Raw genomic sequence first — 19,846 nt, 5'->3', positions numbered from 1 at the left:
CTCAAAACAATAAATAAAGCAGTGTCTGCCTCTGAAATCCTCAGTGGCACATGCTACAAATCTTCATGGCACTCAACTGTAGTAGCATTTTGTGACATTTTGATCCAAGAACATAGCATAAGTCAGGGAGTATGTTTTGGTTATAGATCCTTCGTATCAGTGCTGAACATCAGGTCTCAACTGACAGAGACACTGTTGCCCATGTGCTCCTGAAGACATTTATTTGTGTGTTTGTATGTGTGTGTTCCTTTCAAGTGTGTGGTTCAGGACAGAGACCTCCCTGGCCTAGTGTCTTACCAATTACCAAAGGGGTTGAGCTAGAGAATAAATAAGCTTCAACCACAGCTGGAGGGATTACATAATTTCAAAATATTTGATATTGTAAAATCTACTTCCAACCATGATGAAGTAATTGGAACTAGATTTATATTCCTACTATAATTTGTAAACCTAGCAAAATAAGCCAAATAACTGTGTGGGGCTTTTGTTTTGTTTTGTTTTGTTTTGTTTTTAGGTATTGGACAACAGGCAGCACAGGACTGTGATTTTTTAGGAAAAGGAAACAAAGGAGGTGAGTCTTATGATTGCCCTGGCTTTCTATCTAGAGTCACTATCAGGAAAGCAGTGCAGGGAGGTGGATCCTAAGCAACTATAATAGGATCATTGAGTTGAAGACACAGAGATTGAAGTTCAGGGAAGCAAAGGCCTTTGGCATCTATGTGGTAGAGAAAAAGCTCCAGAAATTGCACAGCGTTCCTCTTGAGTCTATCACTAACATTAAGTTATGAGTGCACAAGGCAAAATTTCTCTAAGAGAACCAAAGAATCATTGGGAACTGTAAACAATTCTCAGAGCTCAAATGGGACTGGGGGATGTTGAAGTTCTGATCAGTCGAAGTGGAGAATACTCAGGGAACTCAGTAGAAACTCCAGGAGGGTCACACCTTGACAATAAGATAAACGAGGCTGAGATTAAAGTTATTCCAAACCTGGGGATCCCTGGGTGGCTCAGCGATTTGGTGCCTGCCTTTGGCCCAGGGCGCGATCCTGGAGTCCCAGCATCCAGTCCCGCGTTGGGCTCCCGGCATGGGGCCTGCTTCTCCCTCTGCTTGTGTCTCTACCCCCTCTCTCTCTGTCTATCGTGAATAGATAAATAAATAAAAAATCTTTGAAAAAATAAAGTTATTCCAAACCTGCCCTATCAGAACTTTTAAAACAGCCTTCAAAAAATAAAGTTGATAAGCCAGTATTACTACCTACCAAAACAAAGTCTAACACCCCTTAGAGAAGAAAAAAAAGAAAAAAAAACACAATCCAGTATTCACAATACTCACCACTTAGTAAAAAATTGCTAAGCATGAAAAGCAGCAGCAAGATGCAACCCATAACTGAGGGGGAAATCAGTCAGTCAATAGAAATGGACCCCAAAATGACAGAAATAATGGAATTACTAGAAAAGCATATTAAAATAGCTATTGTAAATATGTTCAAGTATATTAAGGGAAACATAATGAGAAGAGAAATTGAAAGCACAAAGAAAAGTCAACAGGAAATCTTTAGGTGGAAGTATTCAATGTATGGGGCAAAAAAAACTAGATGGGATGCTATGCTATTATAGCACAGTGAATACTGCAATACTGCTTAAGAAAAGATCAGTGAACTTGAAGATAAAGCAACTGAAACTATTTAAACAGAAATCTAAAAACAAAAAGGATGGAAACAATGAACACGCATTCTGTAATTTGTGGAAACAATCAAGTACTCTAATAGGCATGTAATTGTATTGCCAGAATAATAGAGAGATATGAAAATATTTGAAGACTAAGAGAATGAAAACACAAGCCACAGACTGGGAAAAAATATGGGCAAAAAATACACTTGATAAAGCATTGTTATCCAAAATATATGAAGAGCTCTTAAAACTCAACAATAAGACAAACAACCTGATTAAAAAGTGGGCCAAAGATAGCATCACCCTGATACCCAAACCAGATAAACACCCTGCAAAAAGAGAACAGGCCAATGTCCCTGATGAACACAGATGCAAAACTCGTCACCAAGATGCTAGCAAACTGAATCCAATGATGTATTTTAAAAAATCATTAACCACAATTAAGTGGGATTTATTCCTGGGATACAAGTATGGTTTAGTTTCACATATCAATCAATGTGATACATCATATCAGCAAGAGCAAGGATAAAAACCCATATGATCATTTCAAAAGATGCATAAAAAGCATTTGACAAAGCACAACATCCACTTATGATATAAAAAAAACACATTAGGTTTAGAGGGAATGCACCTCGACATAATAAAGGCCCATGTATGAAAAGCCCACAGAGAACAACGCTTTCAATGGTGAAAAACTAAAAGCTTTTCCCCTGAAATCAGGAACGAGATGAGGATGTTCACTCTTACCTCTTACTCAAAACAGTACTGGAAGTCCTACATACAGCAATCAGAAAAGAAAAAGAAATAAAAGACATCCAAATTGGAAAAGGAAAAGTAAAACTTCCACTATTTGCAGATGACATGATACTATATGTATACATGTATATAACCCTAAGAACTCCACCAAAAAACTGCTAAAACTGACAAATGAATTCAGTAAAGTCACAGGATACTATGTATGTACAATGTATCAAAAATGATAAAATACCTGGGAATAAGCTTAACCAAAGAGATGAAAGACCTACACTCTAAAAACTATAAACTATTAATGAAAGAAATTGAAAACAACACAAAAAATTGGAAAGATATTACATGCTTGTGGATTGAGAGAACAAATATTGTTAAAATGTCTATACTACTCAAAGCAATCTACAGATTTAATGCAATCCCAATCAAAATATCAACAGCATTTTTTACAGTACTAGAACAAATAATCCTAAAGTTTGTACAGACACACAAAAGACCCCCAAAAGCCAAAGTAATTTCGAAAAAGAAAAACAAACCTAGAAGTACCACAATCCCAGATTTAAAGATCTATTACAAACCTGTAGTAATCAAAACAGTATGATATTGGCACAAAAACAGACACATAGATCAATGGAATAGAAATTCCAGAAATAAACCCATGATTTATGGTCAAATAATCTTCAGCAAAAGAGGCAAGAACATGCCATGGGGAAAAGAGTCTTTTCAACAAATGATTTTGGGAAAACTGGACAGCCACATGCAAAACAATGAAACTGAACCACTTTCTCACACCATACACAAGAATAAACTCAAAATGGGTTAATCATCTAAATGTGAGACCCAAAACAATAGAAATCCTAGAAGACAGCATAGGTAGTAATTTCTCTGACATTAACCATAACAATATTTTTCTAGATATATCACCTGATGCAAGGGAAACAAAAGCAAGAATAAACTATTGGGACTACTTCAAAATATAAAGCTTCTGCACAGTGGAAGAAACAATCAACAAACTAAAAAACAACCTCCTGAATAGGAGAAGATATGTGCCAATGACATATCTGATAAGGGGTTAGTATCTAAAGAACTTATACATGCAACTCAACACCCAAAAAACAAATAACTCAATTAAAAATGAGAAGACATGAACAGACATTTGTCCAAAGAAGACATACAGATGGCCAATAGACACATGGAAAGATGTTCAATATCATTAATCATCAGGGACATGCAAATCAAAATCACGAGATGTCACCTCACACATGTCAGAATGGCTAAAATAGACACTAAGCATTAGTGAGGTTGTAGAGTAAAAGGAACCCTTGTGCACTGTTGGTGGGAATGCAAACTGGCACAACCACTGTGTAAAACAGTACGGATGTTGCTCAAAAAATTAAAAATAGGACTACCATATGATCCAGTAATTCCACTACTGGGTATTTACCCAAAGAATACAAAGACACTAATTTGAAAAGATAAATGCACTCCCATGTTTATTGCAGCATTATTTACAACAGCCAAATTATGGAAAGAGCCCAAGTGTCCATCAACAGATGAATGGATAAAGATATAGTGTGTAAACACACACACACACACACACACACACTGGAAAATTACTCAGCCATAAAAATAGTGAAATATTATCATTTGCAACAATACAGATGGATGCAGAGAGTATAATGCTAAGTGAAATAAATCAGAGAAAGAAAAGAACCATATGACTTCACTCACTTGTGGAATTTAAGAAACAAAACAAATGAGCAAAGAAAAAAAAAGACAAACTGAAAAACAGACACTTAAATATTGAGAACAAACTGATAGTTACCAGAGGGGAGGCAAGTGGAGGGGGATGGATGAAATAGGTGAAGGGGATTAAGAGTACACTTATCATGATGAGTATGAGTAATGTACAGAATCGTTGAATCACTATATTCTACATCTAATATAACTAATACACACTGTACAATAATTATACTGGAATTTTAAAAAAATGGGTCAAAACTTTAACAGATGTCTCACCAAAAAAGATATACAGGTGGCAAATAAGTTTAGGAAAAGATGCTTTACATTTACATTACATTCCTAATGACATATAGGAAACTGCAAATTAAAACAATATTGTGATACTACTACACACCTATTACAGTGACTAAAATCCAGAAAAAATGACAATATCAAATGCTAGTGAGGATGTGAAGCAATAGGAACTTTCATTCATTACTGGTGGCAATGAAGAATAGGACTACCACTTTGGAAGACAGGCAGTTTCTTACAAAACTAATCAGTCTTTCCATATAATTCAGCAATCATGCTCCTAGGGATTTACTCAAATGATGTGAAAACTTATGTCCAAGCAAAAACCTACCTAGATGTTTATAGCAGCTTTAGTCATAATTTCCAATAACTGGAAGAAACCACAATGTTCTTCAAAAGGCAAATGGACAAATGAACTGTGGTATATCTATACAATCAAACTGAACAATTTCAGCAATAAAAAATGAGCTACCAAGCTACTAAAAGATATGGAGGTACCTTAAATACATATTGCACTATAAAGGAAGTCAGGCCATATCATGTATAATTCCAAGTATATGACATTCTGGGAGTAGCAAAACTATAGTGAAAGTAAAAAGATCAGTAGTTGCTGGGGCTTGGGGGTGAAGGGGAGGATGGGTAAATAGGTGGAGCATAGGGGATTTTTATGAGAGTGAAATTACTCTGCATGATACCATAATGGAAGATACAGGACATTATATATTTGTCAAAACCATAGTGTTGTACAACTCAGGATGAATCATAAGTTATATTATGGACTTTAGTTAATTGTAATATATCAATATTGATAATCAATCATAATAAATGCACTACATTAATGCAAATTGTTAATAATGGAAAACTGAGTTAAGGGAGGGGGGGTATATGAGAACTCTCTGTATTATCTGCTCAGTTTTCTGTAAACATAAAACTGTTCTATAAAAAGTCCACTAATTAAAAATTTTAAAAACCATCAACCTCAGTAAGAGTTGTCTAGTGCTGCATAGTTGGTTGGTGTCATGGTCTAAGGTACAATTCTGATATCTTGACTCCAATTTCAGGCCAAATCCACTCATTTCTGGGGGGAGAGGACAAATAGAGGGGGAATGGGGAAAGAATCTTCCTCTATATCAGGGCTGTCTCCCAAGTTACAAATGGAGGCTATACAAAGCAACTTTACTTTCACAACTAGGGTGACCATACAGCCATTTTGCCTGGAATGAGTGTGGCTTATATTTGTGGCCAGCATAAGTATTGATACTGCCTTCTTTCAATCTCAAACTTGATCATTTTTGTACTATTCATTATAAGCCACCCTATTTGAAGCAGACATTCTTGGGGAGCATATCTTAGGTGTCAAACACTCTGCTAAGACAACTCAGTGCATTATCTTCCATAGTAAGCTTATAAAATAGATACTATCATTATTCCTATTTCATGGGTGAGAAACTGAGGCAATAAAAAATATTGAAGATATGACAGCCAAAAAAATGCTTAAATTTGATGAAAACCATAAACTTCATAAGCCCACAGATCCAAGAAGCTCAATGAATCCCAAGTAGTATCAATACATACACACCCCCCACCACCAAAGCATGTCAGTCAAATTGCTCAAATCAATGTGAGAAAATCTTTTAAGCAACTAGAGAAGAAAAACAAAGTTCACAGAAACAAAGATAAGAATTATTCCAGAAATTATCAGAAATTACACAAGTGGAATAATGGAAGACCATCTTTAAAGTGTTGGGCAACAACAAAAAACCCTATAACCTAGAATTTTCTATCTAGAGGAGATATCCTTTAATGTTCTGTATGTTTCCATCTATACGAAATTCTAGAAAAGGACATACTAATCTATTGTGACAGAAAGTAGTTCAGTGGCTGCCTCATATGAGGAATGGTTGGTGGAAACTGACTATAACATGCATGAAGGAATTCGGAGATGATGGAAATGTTATCTTGATCATGATAATGGTTGCACAACTGTATATCTGTCAAAAAACTACTGAACTATACACTAAAAAGATATATTTAATTAAACTTAATTTGTACCTCAACTAAGTTGACTTTTTTTAAGAAATTATTTTTAATAACTGCAGTGCTATCTGAATTTCAAGATTCCTTGGCAAATCCTTGGTTGTTCCACCCTGATTAAAACTCGTCCGTAAGTCCAGCAGCTGAATAAAAACTTGTGAATGATTTGGAGCTTCATCTTTGAAAGCTGCATGGCAGTCATCCACTTGTCTACCAATAAGCTGCTATGTTCTCTGATAAATGGCCCTTCAACACTCCACCCTAGATCCAAAACAATATCCAGAACCATCCAAGATGAGGTCAGAGTTGTCTGCTTTCAAAAGTCTAGTTGGATTTCAACAGCCTCCATCCCACCCACTGACAACCAGCTGAAGTCCTAACATGATCCACAACAAGAATAAATGCAGTGTCTACACTATCTTCATCACAAATAATAATGTTGCCTCAATTACATATAGCAATTGGTTCAAGAGCCAATTCAGAAACACTTATCATTTTTTCTCTTTAATACATTCCCCAGATTCTGAGGAAGACATTCTCAGGCTTGAGTGGCCATAAGACTCTCTGGAGCAGCTCCCTCCTCTCCTCCACCTGTAGAGTAGGGCTGGAGTAGAACCTGTTATCTGTATATTATTTTATTTTTTGAAAGATTTTATTTATTTATTCATGAGAGACAGAGAGAGAGGCAGAGATATAGGCAGAGGGAGAGGCAGGCTCCCTGCAGGAAGCTTGATGCAGAACTCCATCCCAGGACTCCCGGATCATAACCTGAGCCAAAAGCAGATGCTCAACCACTGAGCCACCCAGGTGCCCCTGTTATCTATATTTTAAACAAGCACTGGGTTCAGGCAGGCTGAGGACCAAATTTTGAGAAATACTGGTCAGAACATTCTATGTGGAGTGGAGGAAATATGTATAAGACCATCAGGACAGAATTGGGATAAAGGCTCATAGAAAAGTCATTTGGAAGCAGGAGCCCAAGAAACTCCTGGTAGTCCCTGAAGGTAGGAAAGGGGAAAGGGTTTGAAGGTTTATCAGAAAGAAGACTAAAAGCTCTAGGAGGAAAGGTTCAGACGTGATTACCCTAAGCTAGTGACCAATTCAGGCTTCACACATTGTCCTTTCACTCTTGGGCGAGTATAAGACTGGTGGGCTCTTGCTGGTTGGGATGTGATTTTTCTATGTCTTTACAGATCATGTAATATTTAGTTATCACACTGTCCCTAGCAGCAGATACTGAGATGGAGATTAGCAGGTAGGAAATTTTATTAGAGTACTCTTGGGATCAACAGTCACAGAGAGAAGAGATGGAAGCAGGACAGGGCAGGCAGGAAAGCTGGGCTGTGATACAGCTGGACTTGCCAGTCCCACAGGAAGCTCCGAATAGGAATGAATGTTCCCGCAGTGTCTCAAGTTGGGGCACTTCTTGCAGGCGCCCCCCTCCCCCAAAGGACGAGACCCTAAACAAGGGTACTGTTTTCAGATGAGTCTTCCTGGAGAAGCAGGCTCGCTGGGGACCATGTCAGCATCCCCCTCAGTAACAGGAGGAATAAATCCATAAGGTACAAGTGGGATCTGGGTGGTACATCATTAAAACCACTGCAACTCCCGACGTTTTTTGCTGATGCTTATAAAGAATAATATTAATGTTTTATTTAATTTTTTAAATATTAATGTTTTAGATTAACATTTTCACCAGAATAAGTTTCCCAATCTTCTTGGTTATTGTTGCATATACTGATGTTCCCTTTTCCTGTCCTAGTCCACCTGGCAAACTCCTACTCACCCTTCAATCACCAGTCTAGATATGGACTCCTCTGTGAAGGCTTTCAGGCTTTCCATCTTCTGTGTTCTCAGGGACCTCCAGCTATCTCAGCAAAGAGCTGGTCCGTGGTATTGTTCATGTCTGACTCATAATTACAATGTGAGATCCTGTAGGAGGGGACTGGGTCAATGTTATTTGTGTAGCTGCCAGCATTCTGGCACTGGCATCGCATCGATATGTGCCAAATTATATCCATTGATATAATTTGATCCAGTGGCAATGGGTCCATGATCTTGGTAAAATCTGCCTCTCCTAAGAGTTCTGGGCATCTGAGATGAACTAATGATTTAGCATTCTGTCGACTATTATTTTTTTTCACTTTTGTTATTTTGTAGGAATAGAGAGAATTGGAATTTTGAAGTGTTTGCTTTCAAAAACAAATTTAACTACAGATAGATTTTCTAGTGGCTGAAACACAACCTCTAAAAACTCTAACTCTAAAGAAAGTGAGTAATTGTCTCTAAAAACTCTAAGAAGACGTCATCCCTCCGTCTGTATTTTTTGTCCTCTCTTCTTAAATTCTCTGTGAATTTAAAACGTAGTGTGCTTGGGGGCATTTTGAAGAAATTAAAATTTGGAGAATTCAATAAATCGCTTACTCTTGGCTAACATGCTGTGCCATGCATTCTTTATTTTCAGGTATTTTATGTGGACTGTCAACTTTCAATTGTCTGTGCACAAATAAGGAGCTGTATGAAACCTGGATTGTCTAGCTCTGATTTCTCATTTATCCTAGTGATGTGTTAGTGCTGTTTATACTCTGGCAGCTGAGGCAACACCTCGCCAGCCCTCCTCCTAACTAGGCTGTGTTGTGCTTCAGTTTCCTTGTCCATAAAATTAGGAAAGTTCTCCAGAAATCCTAGCATCTCTTAGAGCTTTAGCATTCTTTAATCCTATGGTTCTGTCTATATCGAAGCACAGGATGGGTATTTATGTTTTATTTGATATTTCACATACAAGGTAAAATTTAGACAATGGTGCTATCATAGAACATGATTTCTATTTAAAGGCCAGTTTGATTTAAGATTTCTCTTTTTCATCTTTTTGTGTGTGTGCAACCCAACTCAACATGTTGCTACATGAAAAACTTCATATGAATGCGTAATGATCTAAAGCATTTTTAGCAAGAAATGTGTGTGCTAGATAAGGAGGAAAGAGATTAAAATGCGAAGAGGTGATGGAAGGCTGCTACTTAGGAATAAGATAATTTTAAAATCCTAAGATTAAAATGGGACCCCTTATGACCCTCTGTGGATCATCTCCACAGTGCTTTGCAGAGACTATAAAAGTGGTGCTTGAAAATGGCATTAATCACTTTCTCTCTCTCTCTCTCTCTCTCTCTCTCTCTGAATTCTCATGTAATGCACTTTCTGCAGTTACAAATAAAGGGTTCGTTTCTGGGGAACCAGAGATATGTGTGGAATCTCTGAGAAGACATGACAAGAAGTGGAGTTAAGTGGCATGCACAGAAGAGTAAGCTGGAACAAAATGACGTGTTTTTGGAGATGTATGGCATCTTTGAAAACATCACACTTGTGGTTTCCTGGTATCTGTGAAACTTGGACCAATTTAAAGTGCCATATTTGATATATTCTGGCAGAAGTGAAGGGAAACTGGATTGGTGCTTTTTAAAGCTTTATTGCTTTCTGGAAGATGAATTTCTTCTTTTAACATTATCCATCTCCTTCTATAAGATATATTACTATACTCCCTGGCCATTTGGGAGCCAATAACAGTTATTTCTTTTTTTTGGCTGCCTCCTGATCTTACAACGAACCCTTTGAGGTAACAGTCTTAAAAAATAAGAGATGTAAGGATGATATAGAATCACAGAATTTTGGAGTATGTAGTTGCACGGTGGCTTTATGTAGGCAGTAAGCCATCAGTTCAAGGGAGATGCAGAGAGTGAGATTGAGTGGGAAGCAGGAGTACTGGGTTCTAATTCTCATTTCTCAGCCAGCCAGCTAAGGACCATAAATGAATCACTTAAACGTTTGGTTAGCCTTGAGGGAAGCATTTTATCTTCAGTCTTCTCATCTGGAGAAGGGAGCTGAACTTAAGAATTACCAGAGCCTCCTTCAGCTGGGAACATTCTTTCTGGATGCCATATCCACAGCTAAAAGAATGTATAATTCTCTCACAGCTGCTGGATTCAGTTGCCCATTGCTCTGAGAAAACTCAATATACATAAAACCTTAATTTTCTTTTTTTTTTAAAGATTTTATTTATTTATTCATGAAAGAGAGAGAGAGAGAGAGAGAGAGAGAGGCAGAGACACAGGCAGAGGGAGAAGCAGGTTCCATCCAAGGAGCCTGATGCGGGACTTGATCCCAGGACTCCAGGATCACTCCCTGGACAAAAGGCAGGCGCCAAACCTTAACTTTCAAAGAGGTAAGTTAGGGGGTTGGTATTTGTTTTACAAAAGTACCCTTTCCTTTACAGACATAAACTTCCTTTATTTTTTTAAGATTTTATCTCTTTGTTTTGAGAGAGAGAGAGAGCAAGCATGCAAGCAGGATGAGGGGCAGACAGAAAAGGAGAGAGAATCTCAAGCAGACTCACGCTGAGCACAGAGCCCATGCAGGGCTTGACTCCACAACTGTGAGATCACAACCAGGGCCAAAACTGAGAGCCCAGAAAGTTTTGTCCCTGGGCCAAAACCAGCTGAGCCAAGCCACCCTGGTGCCTCCATAAATTTCCTTTAAGTAGCTACCTATTGAACGTGTTTTTTACTGCATGACAATGAGGTTTGCACACAACTTTCCAGGAATGGGTGTCTGATGGAAAAGTCAGAGTATTGCTTACTAATCACCACCTTCAATTATCTGTGTCTCTTCCCCTCTGACCCCATGTTTATGGTCGTATCTTGCCATATCTTTCATGCCCATAATTCCTTCTGCCCTCTACCCTCAGGCCTTCTGTGTGGCACAGCTCAGCACCCTGCTTTCTCACACTGACTGAGTCCTCTTCTCACCCCTCATTTTTTTCCTCTGCTTCTCCTGTGTCACCTGGCCCTTGTCACACTAATCCTGGTGTAGTTCTCAAATACCTGGTTCAAGCTCAATATCAAAACAGGCCTTCCTCCTTACATCTGCACTACTGTGGTGGTGGTTGTTTTGGAACTCAAGTGGGGTTTCCTTTCACAATTTACCACTGAAGCTCAACCCACTCCCTGCTTCTCCCTAAGCTTCAATGAGTGAAATCAACTCCATGGTCGGTAGGTTACACATATTTTTACATGATCACTTGAGACAAATCAAATTAGGATTTGTTTTTTTGAACAAAATAATAGGTTTTTCCTACTTGAATATAGTCATTTTTTCCAAGAGGTGCCATAAACCCATAGGATGTTATTGTCAATTTGGTGGTGAAAAGGGAAGCAATGCTGCTAATAAACTTCTCAAAAAATGTGCAGCATTACTAAAAAAGAAAAGAGATTCGTTTTCCATAAGATGTCTTAATAGTTCAAAAACTCTGCTTGAAATATAGCTCTTGATCCTAAATCTTTTAATGAAGTATATTCTGCATTTTGTCATATGCATTATGAACCTCAAGAATTTTCACATCTATGATCTGTGGGGTTTGAGTTTTACATGCCTACATCAAACTGTTAATCAATGATCAGGCCATTTTCCTGACAGAAATTCCACCTTAAGGGACACCTGTGTGGCTCAGTGGTTGAGCATCTGCCTTTGGCTCAGGTTGTGATCCCGTGGTCCTGGGATTGAGTCCCACATCGGGCTCCCTGCGGGGAGCCTGCTTCTCCCTCTGCCTGTGTCTCTGCCTCTCTCTCTGTGTCTGGGTCTCTCATGAATAAATAAATTAAATCTTAAAAAAAAAAAAAAAAGAAATCTCACCTAAGACAGGAAGCTGATTCAATATAGAAACAAAACGCATCATTTTCCCCCCAAAGAGTAAACATCTACTTCCAGAATTCACTAGGCTGGAATCTGTAGTGTCATTCCTAGTAGGACTTTTGGTATTTTCTTAAAGTTACTAAGACTTAATTTTTATAAAATATTAATTCCATGCCCAGCAAAATTTCAGAGAGCTTGAGTGATTTGCCTAAATGGACGCAGTGAGCTGATGACAGGAAAGACAGACCATCTGATTTTTTGATATGGCTTTAAAATCATACAGACAAAACAGGAAAAACACATGTTCTCATTTTCTGTTTACTTTCTATCATTTTGGTCATGGCTACCATTTTAGCCAAAACTAATCTGCAAGTTCAAATCTCCTGTTAGTTATTTTTCTGTTTCCCTTTTCTCAATTTCAATTTTTAAAGGAAGTTTTAAGGGACTCACTGATATACATTCTTTGATAACTTCAAGGTTGTAAAGTTACATCTATTTTTTTTTTTATATTTATAATTTTGTTTTTTTTGTTTGTTTTTTGTTTTGTTTTGTTTTTAATTAATTTTTATTGGTGTTCAATTTACCAACATACAGAAAAACACCCAGTGCTCATCCCGTCAAGTGTCCACCTCAGTGCCCGTCACCCATTCCCCTCGAACACCTGCCCTCCTCCCCTTCCACCACCCCTAGTTCGGTTTTTAATTTGCTCCGCTGTTTTCAATTACATTAAAGCCAACATCGTCTCTCTTTTTAAATTTAGAACGACAATTTGCTTATTCTTTTACTAAGTTCACACATGGGTAATATAATTATTCTATCTAGTTTAGCACCTCTAAAAATCATTACAAAAATGCTGTTTTAATTGTTCATGGAAATCAATTTACAGGCAAACAACTTAAAATCTATTTTTGTTCCCTACAATTTGCATTTTTATATTTCAGATTGGCTTGTGCAGCAATAAGATGTGAAGTCTGATTGCTAATTGCTTAAACACATAAGGTAGTTTGAAGAGGCACAGAGCTAAAGACAACTTGCCTAGAACAAGCATGGATCAGAAGGAACCTGTTCTGTGAATATAAGGTGTGCAGAGTGGGCCAGTGCTGGATTTAAAGGCCACTAGTGCTGGATGATGAATGGGTGGCTTATTGCCATGATTCATTCTTTTCATTCAATTCCACCAGTGACTCATAGTTATTATTTTGTTACAAGTATATGTATAAAAACTAAATAAGAGGGTGATATGAAAAATTGTATTTATTCTCTTCACTTCTTACCATGAGAATGCAATTTCAGAATAGCTCCTGGAGGTGAGCTCTTTCTGGTAGACTTGATGATGCACTGAGCAGTAATCAGTGTGCAGTTCTGATGCCTTGTACCAGCTTTCAAACTTAGGAGCACAGACTGACTACAGGGCTGGGAGCCCCTAAGAAATGATCCAATAATGCGTGCACATTGCATAGATGAGAAAGCTAAGGACCAGAGAGACTAAATGGCATGCCCAGTGTCACACAGAGAGTAACAAAGGTAAGAAGAGAACCCAGGTGTCCAGATTTCTGGACCAGTGCTTCCTCCCCCAATTCCTCTCCAGGATTCTATTTAGTCTCAGTGATACTTTATATGTAGTCAGTTTAAGGCTTCTTGTATTCTCATACAGCAACAGAGCAGAGTAAAGGTTAAGAGTTTAAAGGGGCAACACCCTGAAATAAGGCCAAGTGTGATGAGTTAAATCTTTGACGTTCAGGATTCTTTCTGTTCATCTGTCACCATTATCAAGTACTTCAGCCTCACGGAGCTGAAAAGTAGAAAAGTAAGGGGAAGATCAATGGATCAGTGTAGGTAGAAGCAGCTGACAGACATGTAATGGTGTTCAATGATAATTGTCCAATCTGGATTGGATAACTCAGGCACCCACGTATATGGCAGCGTTGGACTCATAAAATCATTCTAAACCTGATTCTTTGTTTGGACAAATTATTCCAATGTACCCATCAGTCAGGCAATTATTTACTGAGCACCTACTATGTGCCAGCCAAATGTTGTGCTAGGTACAAGGCATGAAATGGTAACATAAAGACATGGTATCTACTCCCAGCAGTTTTACAGACCAATGGAGGAGGCAGAAAGTAGACAGGCAATGACCCTCCCTGATGACACAGTGCAGAGGAAGGGACCTTAATGTAGGCCAAGGAGATTCAAGAAGCCCCTCCAGGGGAAGCAACTTGTGAGCTGAGACCTGGCAAATAAGTAGGAGTTGCCCAGACAGAGAGGAAGAGCTGGAGTGTTCCAGGAAGGAAAAACACACTGTGAAGATGTAGAGATAAAAAAGTTGGGTGCTCAAGAGGAATTGGAAGAGACAGATTCTGCTCCGGTTAGAGTGAAAGGCTTGTGGCCTCAGAAGAATCAGGGGCCTGATGGGCTGGATGAACAGACTAGTCTTATGTACTTATCCTAAGAACTATAAAGAACATTCAATCAACAAAGAATAACAACCACATAAATGGCTCTGTTGATGAGGAAATAAGATTTTTTTTTAACTTTGAGATTTTTTTTTCAGCAGCATAAATATATCTAGGTATGTTTATTTCCATATTTACATAACATCCTTTTTGCTCATTAATCCATATATACCATCATTTAAATTATAGCCACCCCCATTAGACCCTCCTCTCTGAAAAAAAATTACTCAGGCAAATTGATTAATTTTACTCAAATGATAGCAGGATCCACAATCACAAGTAACCAATTAGGATGAAAAAATATTCATGGAATAAAAACACGCATAGCAAAATTGTACTTAAAATTTCCAGCATTTGAATTTAGGAGAGACGACAGGAACAACTAGAGTAAGAAACCAGAGTAAATAGATGAAAGGAAATGTGAAAACGTTATACTTTCAACTGTGAGCCTATTAACATCACCACACCCAGCCTAGTTGCTAGATGCAGGCAGCTCTGGAAAACTGGAGCACCATGAACTAGCTTTGCCAGACAATCCAGGTCATGCCAAGCAAACTGGGGCCTCAGTGGAAAACAGATATACTCTGTCTGCTAGAAGCAAGGCCACGACCAAGAAACTTTTCCTGAATCTCAGCCTAGAACTTGGCTCCGCCAATGCACCCAATGGCTGAGGTTCTGGGCTCAGGGCTGGTGAGACAAAACCCATCTCCTGTACTCCTTTGGGAGCCAGAAAGGGCACCATGCTTTTATAGAGAAACCCTCTTATAAATTGGGACACTCTTGCTGTCAAGGGGACCCTAAATTCTGAGGGTTTTGTTTGCCATTATAAAATCCATGAGCTACTTTCAAGCCAGCTTTATACAAACATCTTCTATGCACTTAAGAACTACAAAGCAAGTAGAGACAGCAATTATTTGCATTTACAGAATATCTTTCCTTCTAAATGCCCAAAGCTTCTGAACACAATGTTCAGAATTTGAACACAATGTTCTTTGAGAAAAGCACTTCCCTAAAGCAGAAGACTGTATTTTACCAAACAAAGGGATTTATGGGCCACAAACCAGGGGGATGGTAGCAGATGGAAGGGAAAAAGTTCAAAATCAAGAGGCCTTCAGGTGGAATCATGAAAAATAACAGCCACCATAGAAAGGGGCCTTCAGAGTTAGAAATGTGACAGCTGTCTAGGAGATGGGCATAAGGAAAACAGACTCTTTCCAATTCCTGTTAATTTCTAACTTTAGCACTTGGTTGTTTAATTGCAAACATAATGTACAACTTTTTAAACATGATGTATAAAGTTTATTCCTTCCAAATATGGAAAATACAAATAAAAAACGGGTAAAGAGATTTCAGGGCCGAAAATACAATCACTTAAATACTTGGGTATCTGTGTTTCCAGATGTCTGTTGCTCTAGCTTGCTCACTTTCTCTTTATATGTAACTATACACACATGATGTCCTTTTTATAACATATAGATTTATATATTCACATGTATATTAAAAACAGACATGCTGTATATACTATTTCAGAATCTTTTTTATTCTTAATTATTATGAACATCACCCCTGGTATATATAAACTCCATGAGGCTGGAAACTTTGCCTGTTTACTACTGTTTCCTTAGCATCTAGAACAGTACCTTCAGGTAGGCATTCAATAAATATCTATTGACTGATTAGTAAGTGAATAGCATTCAAGTCAATCAAGTATAGATACTTATTCATGCAGCATATTAATATGTAATATATATATAATTAACATATACAATTAACATCCTGCAGGCCATCTGTATGTCCTAGCCCTATCCACCCCAGATCAAATGCTACCCCTCTATCAAACCTCCTCAGCCTCCCTCTCCTCCCAGTTCTTCCTCCTCTGACTACCACAGAATATTCTTTACCTCTTTTGGCACTTAGCATTTTCCATCTTGTTTAATTAATAGATATTTCAACATCTCATAGAAACCATGCATGATAAAAGTGCCATGTTTCTACCTCTCAACGTAGTGCAGCTTTTTAGAATGGCATTTATGTTTAGTTTACCTTTGTAGCAAAAATAGCAAAATTCTCTTGTATTAATCATTTTATGTGCATCAGGGACTATAGTAAATATTAACTCATGTGTAGATCACATGAATTAACATTCTTATCAACCTCATAAAGTAGGTGTATTAGTTTGGTAGGGCTGCCATGATGAAATGGCTCTGGGGCCATTCTCCTTGGCTTGCCCTTTTCCTGCTTCTTCACATTGTTGTTTCTCTGTGCACACATACCCCTGCTGTCTCTATGACACCAGTCATATAGGATTAAGACCCCATTCCAATGGCCTAATTTTAACTTAATTACTTAATACTTTTTAAAGATCTACAAATATGAGGTACTAGGGGGTAGGACTTCAACATATGAATTTGGGGGGACTATAATTCTTCCCATAACAAACGTATTATGATTATTCTCATTTTACAGATGAGTTATCTGAGTCTCAGAAAGGCAAGGTGACTAGCTCAAGGCTGAAATGAGGCTTTCACTCATGCCCATCTGATTCCAGGATCTTTTCCCTGGAGTCTCCGCCCTCCCTGCATTCTCGCCTCTCACCTCCTACTTCCAGATCACTTGCAGTGGTGCCTCATGAACATTTTAGATGCTCAGTGAATTCTTGTTGGATGAATAAATTAAACATGCATAAAAGTGAAGAATTATTTGGTTAATGATGAAAAGCTAAATCCTGAGATTGGGAATGTATGAGTAGCTGGGTCTGGGGGCTGAGAGGACAATGGAGGGAAAGATTTAGGGACAGAGTCCAAAGTGGCCCATCTAATCTTTTATTCAGTAGCCACGAGACAGGAGCACAATGAGCATTTCTTCAGACAAAATTAAAGACAACATTCAAAGGGATACAGTGTGTAACATCTCCCAGATTATTTGTACATTAGACTCTTGACAGGCAAGCAATCCACATAGCTCATAGAAACACTACCTCCCAAACAACCCACTGGCACCCAAGGTCCATTCTTGGTCTCCTTATTTATCCCCATCTCCTACCATGCTTTTCTGTTGTCATCTGCCCCCAACTGCTGCCAGGTTTCAACACAAAAGCATTCCTCAGAGTTTCCCAAATACATCAGGCCCATTCATGCCTCTGGGCCTTTGTGCAGGCTGCTTCTCTACCTACAGTACTAGCTCTTACTTTTTCACCTGGACAATTCCTCTTGATTGATTTTTCCAGACACACCCAGAGATAACTTCCTATGGACAAGCTTCTCCAGAAACCCACATCTCATAATAAAATACACACAGAATAAAATTTAGCTTCTCAACTATTTTTAAATGTATAGTTCAGTAGTGTTAAGTCCATTTCACAATACTGGGCAACCAATCTTGAACATTCTTTCATCTTTCACAAACTTTAATAAACTGTGTACCCATTAAACAATAACTGCTCATTCCTTCTTCCCCTCAGCCGCTGGCAACCACCATTCTACTTTCTGTCTCTGAATTTGACTACTCTAGGTACCTTGCACAAATGGAATTATACAGTGTTTATCTTTTTGTCATTGGCTTATTTTGGTTAGTATACCGTCTTCAAGTTTCACCCATATTGTAGCATGTGATGGAATTTCTTTCCTTTTTAAGGCTGAATAATATTCCACTGTGTGTGTGTGTGTACACACACACACACATATACACACACACCACATTCTGTGTATCTATTCATTTGTCAATGGACACTTGAGTTGCTTCCATCTTGTTGGCAGCTGTGAATAATGTGGCTATGAACATGAGTGCACAACTATCTTTTTAAGACCTTGCTTTTAATTCATTTGGGTGTATTTGATGATTCTATTTTGAGCACACCAAAATTTTAACACTCTCCTTTATGATCAGAAAGATACTAAGTAATAATCTAAACTTTCTCTTGGTAGCTATCACAAGAAACATAAAATCAGCAATATGCTAAAGAAAAATGTTGTGCCAATTAAGAGTCCCTGATAACCTGTGACAGAAACCAACTCTTGCCAGTCTGCATGCTCCATTTTTTTTTCTCACTGACTCCACCTGCTAGAAAAAATGATACCCAGTTCCCCTCACTTTTACATCTGTGGTTCCAGCCCCTATAAAGAGACTAGTCTAACTAGCTTTTAGTCTCAAATCCAAAATGCCAAGGAAGAGTGTTTTTGTTAAGTTCCCATCTCACTGGTGAAGAAAGGCTGGGAAGGCATAGTCAGATTGTATAAAATGGCTGCTCCCAGTGTAATGATGTGAATATATGTGTTGAAGGATAGACAGCTGCCAAAATGTCATAGGTCCAGAATGGCCATAAACCTGCTAACACCTTAGCAGATGGGCTGCAGAGCGAAAGGCAGTAGGCTGAGGGAATGTTCAACCACTCTCATCCTTGATGAATGCTCTCGTGGGCTCAAGGAAAAGAGACTGTGCAGGGAGCAGGGAGCTCAGGAGTGGAAACACACGTTAATCAAAAGCCTGTCTCATCAACCAAATGAATCCATGGATAATGAGGCAGGGTAAGAGTCTACTATCCTTGAGAGCTCTTTAGACGAGTTTTTGTGTCATAGGGCAATTCTAGCAAGGGACTAGTGAGAACAAAGAGAAAAATGGGGTTTCTGCAACATCAAGTGAGTCCAGAGGCCTTTTATTATTAAAAGGAAATAATAACACCCAGAGAGATCCTGGACCATAACATTTCCTGGAGAGAATGCTGAAGTTCAGGTACCTCCAAGGCATCTTATTTGATAATTAGGCAGAGAAATGCAGCTGGCCACAGGGGGTGAAAGGAAGAGTATAAAACTATTGCTAAGAATCAAAGTTAAACCCCACATCACTTGTGGCCTATTTCTGGTAAAATGTTTCTCCTGTTTGTTCATTGATTCTGAATGTTAAATTAGTCTTTCCAGCAGTGGTTCCAGGATGCTGGAGCAATGCATCTCAGACAGGAGTTGAAAAATGAGGGCTGCAAAGTTCAGGGAATAATGGAAAATTAGATCTTAACTGAGCCGCTGTAAATATCACAGCCAGAAAACAGCACATCAGCACACCATGCTGGCAGTGAGGGTAATGAATTCCTCCCCTCCATACAAAATTATCAGTGGTGGGGAATAGGGTAGTCTGAGATGTGGGTGAGGAGAGGCAGAGGAAGGAAAACAAGTGGTGTTTATAAATTAAAATCTCTCTTGAGTAAGAAGCACATTTTCTCTGCCAAAGCC

The 19,846-nt window shown here is 38.4% G+C and overlaps 1 protein-coding gene across 1 annotated transcript in view; it reads right to left on the bottom strand.

Annotated features, from left to right (window-relative positions):
- Positions 1-19,846, bottom strand: part of CFAP95 (cilia and flagella associated protein 95) — a 185,264-nt gene that overhangs the window by 12,275 nt on the left and 153,143 nt on the right. The window lies entirely within an intron of this gene.

This window comes from Vulpes vulpes, chromosome 1 (genome assembly GCF_048418805.1).
Source record: "Vulpes vulpes isolate BD-2025 chromosome 1, VulVul3, whole genome shotgun sequence".
Classification (NCBI taxonomy): Eukaryota; Metazoa; Chordata; class Mammalia; order Carnivora; family Canidae; genus Vulpes; species Vulpes vulpes.
This window is presented reverse-complemented; position numbering and strand designations above follow the sequence as displayed.